This window comes from Pinus tabuliformis, chromosome 9, assembly GCF_031772625.1.
Source record: "Pinus tabuliformis cultivar Carrire ecotype Pingquan chromosome 9, CPIR1, whole genome shotgun sequence".
Taxonomy (NCBI): Eukaryota; Viridiplantae; Streptophyta; class Pinopsida; order Pinales; family Pinaceae; genus Pinus; species Pinus tabuliformis.
In genome coordinates, this window is record NC_142307.1 from 641,713,477 (window position 1) to 641,720,707 (window position 7,231).

At 36.5% G+C, this 7,231-nt stretch overlaps 1 pseudogene across 1 annotated transcript; it reads left to right on the forward strand.

The window, feature by feature from the left end:
- Positions 1 to 309: 309 nt before the first annotated feature.
- On the forward strand, positions 310 to 1,031 carry LOC149150276 (cysteine proteinase inhibitor A pseudogene; annotated as a pseudogene). The gene is made up of 3 exons (XR_016263237.1): positions 310 to 324; positions 456 to 623; positions 716 to 1,031. The product of XR_016263237.1 is annotated as a cysteine proteinase inhibitor A pseudogene (transcript).
- Positions 1,032 to 7,231: the final 6,200 nt, after the last annotated feature.

Genomic DNA, 7,231 nt, shown 5'->3' on the forward strand with positions numbered 1-7,231 from the left:
TAATTCTCCCTTATTGGGACTTTAAAAACCCTTCACAACCTTTATATAATCCATAAACCCGCATACATATCAACCTTTCCCTCTTAAAACATTGGTTAATATATATATATTTACACATAAACCCTTTCATCAACGCTTTTCCTTATAAAATCCATTAACAAAGGAATTAACTACAAAACATACCTTTTCCGCCTTCTGTACGACCTTTGCAAAGATTTCGATGTTGTACCTCTATCACAATCGCTATCGGCTATCGGGACTTTCGCACGCCACATTACATATGTGCCTCATCACCCCTTCCCTTCCAATATGCGGCTATCTGAAGTGTTTCAACACTTTAACATAATACAAAGGGAATACATGGAATTTCCACTCTGAACGATATAAGGCAGACTTCAAATTCATTAGACTCGCGACTATATTTATCATCGGGTCCATATCTTATTGCTCCATAGCACTGCTCCGACCTCCACCTTCTGACGATTTTGTTGTTGGGATGGCTCTGCGTATTGTCGGATGCTTCTACTCGAGTTGGGGGCATCCGCGACATACCGGATGTGGAACACAATAAAGAGATTCAAGACCTTGGGCGATTTGCTGTCGATGAATACAACAAGCAACAGGTGGTGGTCTGTGTGTATATTTTGTGATTTATATTCCACCAATAGGTATATGCACTTCAAAATTAATTGAGGGTTTTGTTGGCTTTGTGCAGAATGTGAGTCTTTCGTTTTGTAAAGTGGTAAAAGCGGAGGAGCAAGTAGTGGCAGGCGTGCGGTACTACCTTACAATCGAGGCCAAGGATGGCGGTAAAACGGGGGTGTATGCAGCCGAAATATTGGTGAAGGCATGGGAGAACTTCAAGCAGCTTCTTGATTTCAAGCCTGTGCAGACCCCGCATTAACAATACTCTCTTTCCTCTACAATATCTCCTGTTTTCTTCTTTTCTGAAGTTTGAAGGTTCACTCAATAAGAATGTACTGATGGTGTAGATTCAAGTAATAATAAGCTGAATGTCTCTTTATTAATTCTGCCCATGAGTTTGAAGGCCGTCATGGCATTTGCCATGTAGACCAGGCTCTGGTTTTGTAAATATTCGTCACGTTGATGAACCAAAATAACTGTAGCAAAATGAAAATGGGAAGTGACTTAAATATGTAAAAGTCAAATTCAAATAATCTTAATAATAACCTATTATGTAATACTGATATCAAATCATAATCCAACCATTTAAATGCACTTTTATGATCCAATTATCTAAGACACGATTGTCGTTAAAGCATAGTCTAAACAGTGTCTCTTTTGGAAAAGCAGTAGTCTAAACAGACTGTTTTTTATTACCCAGAAAATTATAGAAATTTTCGTAAGATTTTCATAAAATTTCGTAGGAATTTTTGTAAATCTAAGTTATAGTTGTTAAATTTTAAGTTTTTGGGTGTTGCTGAAATTTTCGATGGTACTGAATTTATTTCCACCATCAAAAACATGATTCGAACATGACTGCACAACGGTCACCACAGACCCATGGAACAATCAAGCGTCATTTGGTGATGAATGGTTTGAACTTCCATCGAAAATTTGAGGGAACGATAGAAATAGGCGTGAGGTGTAACTAAAGAACCCAAAACCAGTGGGCCTTCTCCATGTGTTCGTAAAAACCGAGGGCAAAGATATTATGGATACAATTTGCAGTAGGACATATGAGTGTTACTTAAATCTGCGAGTACATCTGGCAGAACGGCCGCGAGAGTGTATAGTATTTTATGCGTCCCTGCATATGTTCGCCCACATTCAACTCCTTAAACCGTGGGCTTTTGTATAGTTGGTGTTGATAAATCAAGAATTTGGTGCTTCCTTTTAGTTGGTGCTAATAAACCAAGGAGTTGGGGCTTCCTTTCAGTTGGTGCTGATAAATTTGAAGGTACTCTTTATATATATTACTAAAAGAATTATTTAGTTTTCTACTGCTTTGGGCTTCCACTATAATTGAATATTCCAACAATTGGTATCAGAGTGGGTTCCTTCATAAAGAGTTTGACCACTAGAAGGTATATCTCAGTAAGACTCATGGAAAAGCAAGAAGAATACACCAAACATGGTCTACCATTGTTGATGGAAAAAAATATTCTTTTTGGAGCATAAGGATGAGATTGTTATTACAAGCACAAGGAGTTGATGTTTGGAAAGTTGTTCTAAATGAATATAATGTACCATGCTCTGCTCCAACAGACCTGATTGAAAGAATACTTTATGAAATTAATTCAAAGGTTATGTATTTCATTCTAGGTGGATTGAAAGGATCAGAAATTTTCAAGGTTATGCGTCTTCAGAGGGGCCAAGCTTCAAACTTATAGAAGACAATTTGAACATCTATAGATGATGAAAGATGAAGACATTGGAACTTACTTTCTTCGAGTTGATGAGATTGTGAATATTATGAGAGGACTAAGAAGGAAGATTGTAGATATAATCATCATTCAAAATATACTAAGATCTCTCCTAATGAGCTTTGATTCTAAATTCTCATATTTAAAAGAAAGACAAGATATAGCTACATTGAATATGGATGAACTACATGGAATTCTTATAGCATATGAAATGAGGACAAAATAGGAAAATCCATCTAAAATAGAACTAGCTTTCAAGGTCTCCAAGAAGACAAGGAAGAACAAGCAAAAGTAAAAAACAAGCTCTAGGTGTAGTGATGATTCATATGATGAAGAAGCCAATTTTGTGAGAAAGTTGAAAAGAGGAATTGGAAAATATAAAGTTAAGATTCGTTTAAAATGTTTTGAATGTAGTAGAATTGGTTACTATCCTTCTAAATGTCCTTTTGTAAACGGGTGAGATAGTGATGAAGAAGAAAGTTATAAGAAAGAAAATAAATAAAAGAAAAAGGGAAATATATTCAAGAAAATACTATATTCAAGAGAATGAAATAACTCATCTAATGAACATGATGATAATGACCATGATTCTGACAGAGTGTTTTTCATTGAATTAGATACTCATAATGAAACTCCTAAAAACTATGAAGGAAATCATTAAGAAGAAGAAGGAGAAGTGGATCTTGAGGTAGAATTGATTAGTGCCTTAAGTGATCTTAGAAGAACAAGGAAAAAAATCTCATACTCAAGGAAGAGGTAAAGAAACTAAAAGAATGTTTACAAAGTCCCAATATTAACTTTAAAGAGACCAAGCACAGTATCAAAAATCTGAAAGTACAGTTAGAAGAAGCCAAAGTGATTGAATAAACACTCAAGAGATAGTTGGAAGAGAAAGAGAGAATAATTGTGAATCCAGACACTGAGATAGTCTCCTTGAGGAAGGAACTATGGAAGAAGGATATCCAACAAAACTTTGACAATAGTACTAGAATACTAGATGAAATCATCAACAACTAGAAACCATTCAATGATAGGTTTGGACTAGGAGATAAACAAAATAATATTGATAACAGTTCAAGCTCTATGATGACAAGAAATGAACCAAAGCAAGGAAGCTATGTTGATGCACTCAAGGGTCCTATCAAGAAGAAAGATTACAAGTCGCTAAAGAAGAATTTACAAAAACTAGCAATGAAGAATATTCAAGAAGAATATCATGGCTTAAGAAGGATGACACCATCAAAAAGACCACCTACACGCAAGTACCAATTTTTTTTTTGGAATGCATTATTATTGCAATATTTTTTGGCATAAAGATATCCATTGTAGACATGTGCAAGGTGTAGAAATATAAGAAATAGATATGAAAATCATACGAACTACTATGAAGGCAGTTATCGTAAAAAAAAAGTCATGAGGTTTTCAACATAAATCATGACAGTGTTGGTGCTCTTAGTTATGAAAAGGAATGTTACAAATGCAATAATTTTGGAAACATAGCCAAAAAAATGTAAAATAAATTTGACAGTTCCTTCAAGGGAAACGAGGAAGGTTATTGTCCATCATATGAGGGAAAAACCAAGAATTTGGAAAAGGTAGGAAGATTTCAAGTTTGAGGAATGTGGGTTTGATCTATAAGCCCAAAGCAAAAGAATTCAATGGTATATTGATAGTGGATGCTCAAATCATATGACTAGAGACAAAACCAAATTTGAAACATTGATGTACAGTCTGCTTGGTTTCCTATGAGTCCCAAAAACACCTTCCTTGTAGTTGGTTGCTTCCTACGAGTATACAAACAAATGAGTGGTGTTAGTAATCAAACATGGACTAACAAAGCATTGAATGGAATGGAAACAATGAATAAATAAGACTACACTAAAACTAGACTAAATAGCATAAAACAAGCTTATGAAGAAAAACAAATTTATAGAGCAGTAGGAAAAGGATCATCTTTATTGGTTGTTAGTGGTGGAAGAGATACAAATAAAGTATCAAAGACACTTTAAGAGATTTGTTTGAGAAATGGTACTCAATTGCTCTCAACAAGGATGTCCCATTCTCAATCTCTTTTGTAAGTTCTTACTCTCTCAAAGAAGCATAGAAACTCTCTACAATGGTGGAATTCTCCTCAAAATGGTACGCTAAATTGCTTTGGAGAAATTTTGGTAATATAACAATTCATAACTTTTTTGGCTCTCAATGCACTTGCATTTATAGGAATTTTGAACACTCCTTCCCTCCTTTGGCTCATCAAAGAGCTTGTTGCCTCATAAATGAGATGAGAGCTAACATCCTCTTTCCATTAAAGCTTCTTGGGGCTCAAGGCTTGAATGGTTGCTACTTTCAGCTTGTTTTTGGATTAGGTTTTGTTGGAGAATTCACTTAAGATCCTCCAACTTATGATTTCTAACAAAAGAAAACATCTTACAGCTTTGTGTTTTATTTTGTGCAGGTTCATCTTCTCAACATTGTTCTTTTCTCGTAGTGAGTAATGTCTCTTTTCCTATTCATTATTTTATAACAAGCTCCCTAGTTGTATTTGCTGCAAAATGTATAAGCTATGTTCGATGTTTGTTTCTATGATTCCAAAGATTTGAACCGCTTAAAATGTTTAAATATGTAGGATAGTTTTTTGTTCCTAGATACAATGGATTTCATAGGTAGTGTGGGATGTCTATTTAGTGTGTTAAGAAGCTCCATTTGTATGAAACTATGCTTCCATCTAATCCGATGCATAAAATTTGGGGCTTAACAAAAGAGAAAACACTATGAGCACCCTTGGACTAGTTGTGCTTATTGTGTGGTCATTTGTGGTTTTGATCATGAATTCAAGATATACGACAAGCCTAACTTCAATCCTCATTATACAAAAATTATCACCAAAAATTAAAGGAATAGATGGTTTGATAACAAGTGACGCTCCTATATAAGGTCGATGGAGGCAGCTAGTTGGTAAAGTTAGACTCGTAAAGACGGTGAGGTCTTGTGCTCAAACCTGAGCGAGGGCGTTGACTAGTCGCGAGGAGTGACTTGCCTGGGCCAAGCTTGCTCACCTTTTATTCTCCAAAGAACTCGGGTAGGAAAAGAGGAAGAAAGAGACAGAATGAACTGTTGAACGAATGTGGAAAACTGTTGATCAACTCAGGTAAGATGAAATATCTTACCATTTATTCCTTTACTAACCTTTCTTAATGAAGTTCACAACCTGGAACATTAGAGGAATAGGGAATAGGAGGAAACAAAGAAATCTTAGTAACATAATGAAAGAAGAAAAACTCGATATGGTTTTCATTTAGGAGACAAAATGTTCGATGGAAAAGATAAGAGATATTCATAATAAATGGTTATTTAAATATGAGTATTTAGAGGTTAAGGCAAATCACTCGGCGGGGGGGATTCTCACTTTGTGGGACCCACAAGGAATTCTGGATGCTGAAGCATCCAGGAACTATCTCTCCTTGATATGTCAACCTGTAGGGGACAAGGAGATATACATGATTACAAATGTTTATGGACCTCAAAAGTAAGCAGACAAACTCAAGCTTCTCACTTCCCTGGAGGAACTAAGAGCGAGACATCCCATTTTGCCCTGGATCATTGCAGGAGATTTCAATATGATAAGATCTCTTTCGAAAAGAAAAAAAAAGGAGGTACTAGATAGCTAGGCAGTGACTCCATGGCCTTCCAGAACTTCATTATGAACATGAGGCTAGTGGACACTGAAACAATTAATGGAACCTTCACTTGGAACAACAAAAGGGGAGGGGCTCATCAAGTTGCTTCCAAACTTGATAGGTTCATGATTTCAGAGGACCTCTTTCTCTCAGGACCTGCCATGACAGCCTCCATTCTTCCCTTTGGAGGATCAGATCATTGGCCTGTACAGCTGGAAGCTACCTTTATGGGCACTCCAAGAAACAAACCTTTCAGGTTTGAAAATGCCTGGCTCTCACACCCTAATTTCACTAATAACGTTGATAAATGGTGGAGAGAGGAGTTGAATATTCAGGGCACAAAAATGTATATGCTCCAACAGAAACTTAAGCATATCAAATCCCGTCTTAAAGTTTGGAACAAAAATGAATTTGGAGACATCTTCAAAGCCAAAAGAGAAATTGAAATGAAGCTCCAGGAGATCAATCAGATCAACATCACAGATGGATTCACCGAAGAGCGGAAAAATTAACTAACTCTATGCAAGAAGAATGGGAGGATCGATGCTTACAAGAAGAAATTTTCTGGAGGCAGAAATCAAGGATACAATGGATCAAAGAGGGAGAAAGAAACACAAAATTCTTCCACAAAACCACTATGGCTCACAGGGCACACAACAGAATCACAAAAATCAAAGATTCTCAAGGCATTGAGCTTGTTTCTCACAATGATATGGAATTGGTCCTTGTGCAACACTTCTGCAAAATTGCAAAGGAGCCACTGGAGGACAGATCTAGGTTCATTGATCATTTCACTCAGTATATCCCTCAGCTGGTTACCAAAGAGGACAACCACAATCTCAACAGGCCAATATCGGAAGAGGAGGTCAGTGAAGTGATTAATGAAATGCAGAGTGGAAAAGCACCAGGCCCAGATGGATTCAATGTAGACTTCTTCAAAGCCTATTGGGAAACTATCAAACATGACATCCTCGAGGTTGTGGAAGACTCAAGAAGATCCAAAAAAGTTTTGAAGGCTCTAAATGCATCATTCATAGCTCTGATTCCAAAGCAGGAAAATGCCATGACTCCGGATGGTTTTCGGCCCATAGCCTTATGTAATGTGGTGTATAAAATTATCTCCAAAGTTATAGCCAATCGACTCAAACCACTTCTACCCTCTCTCAT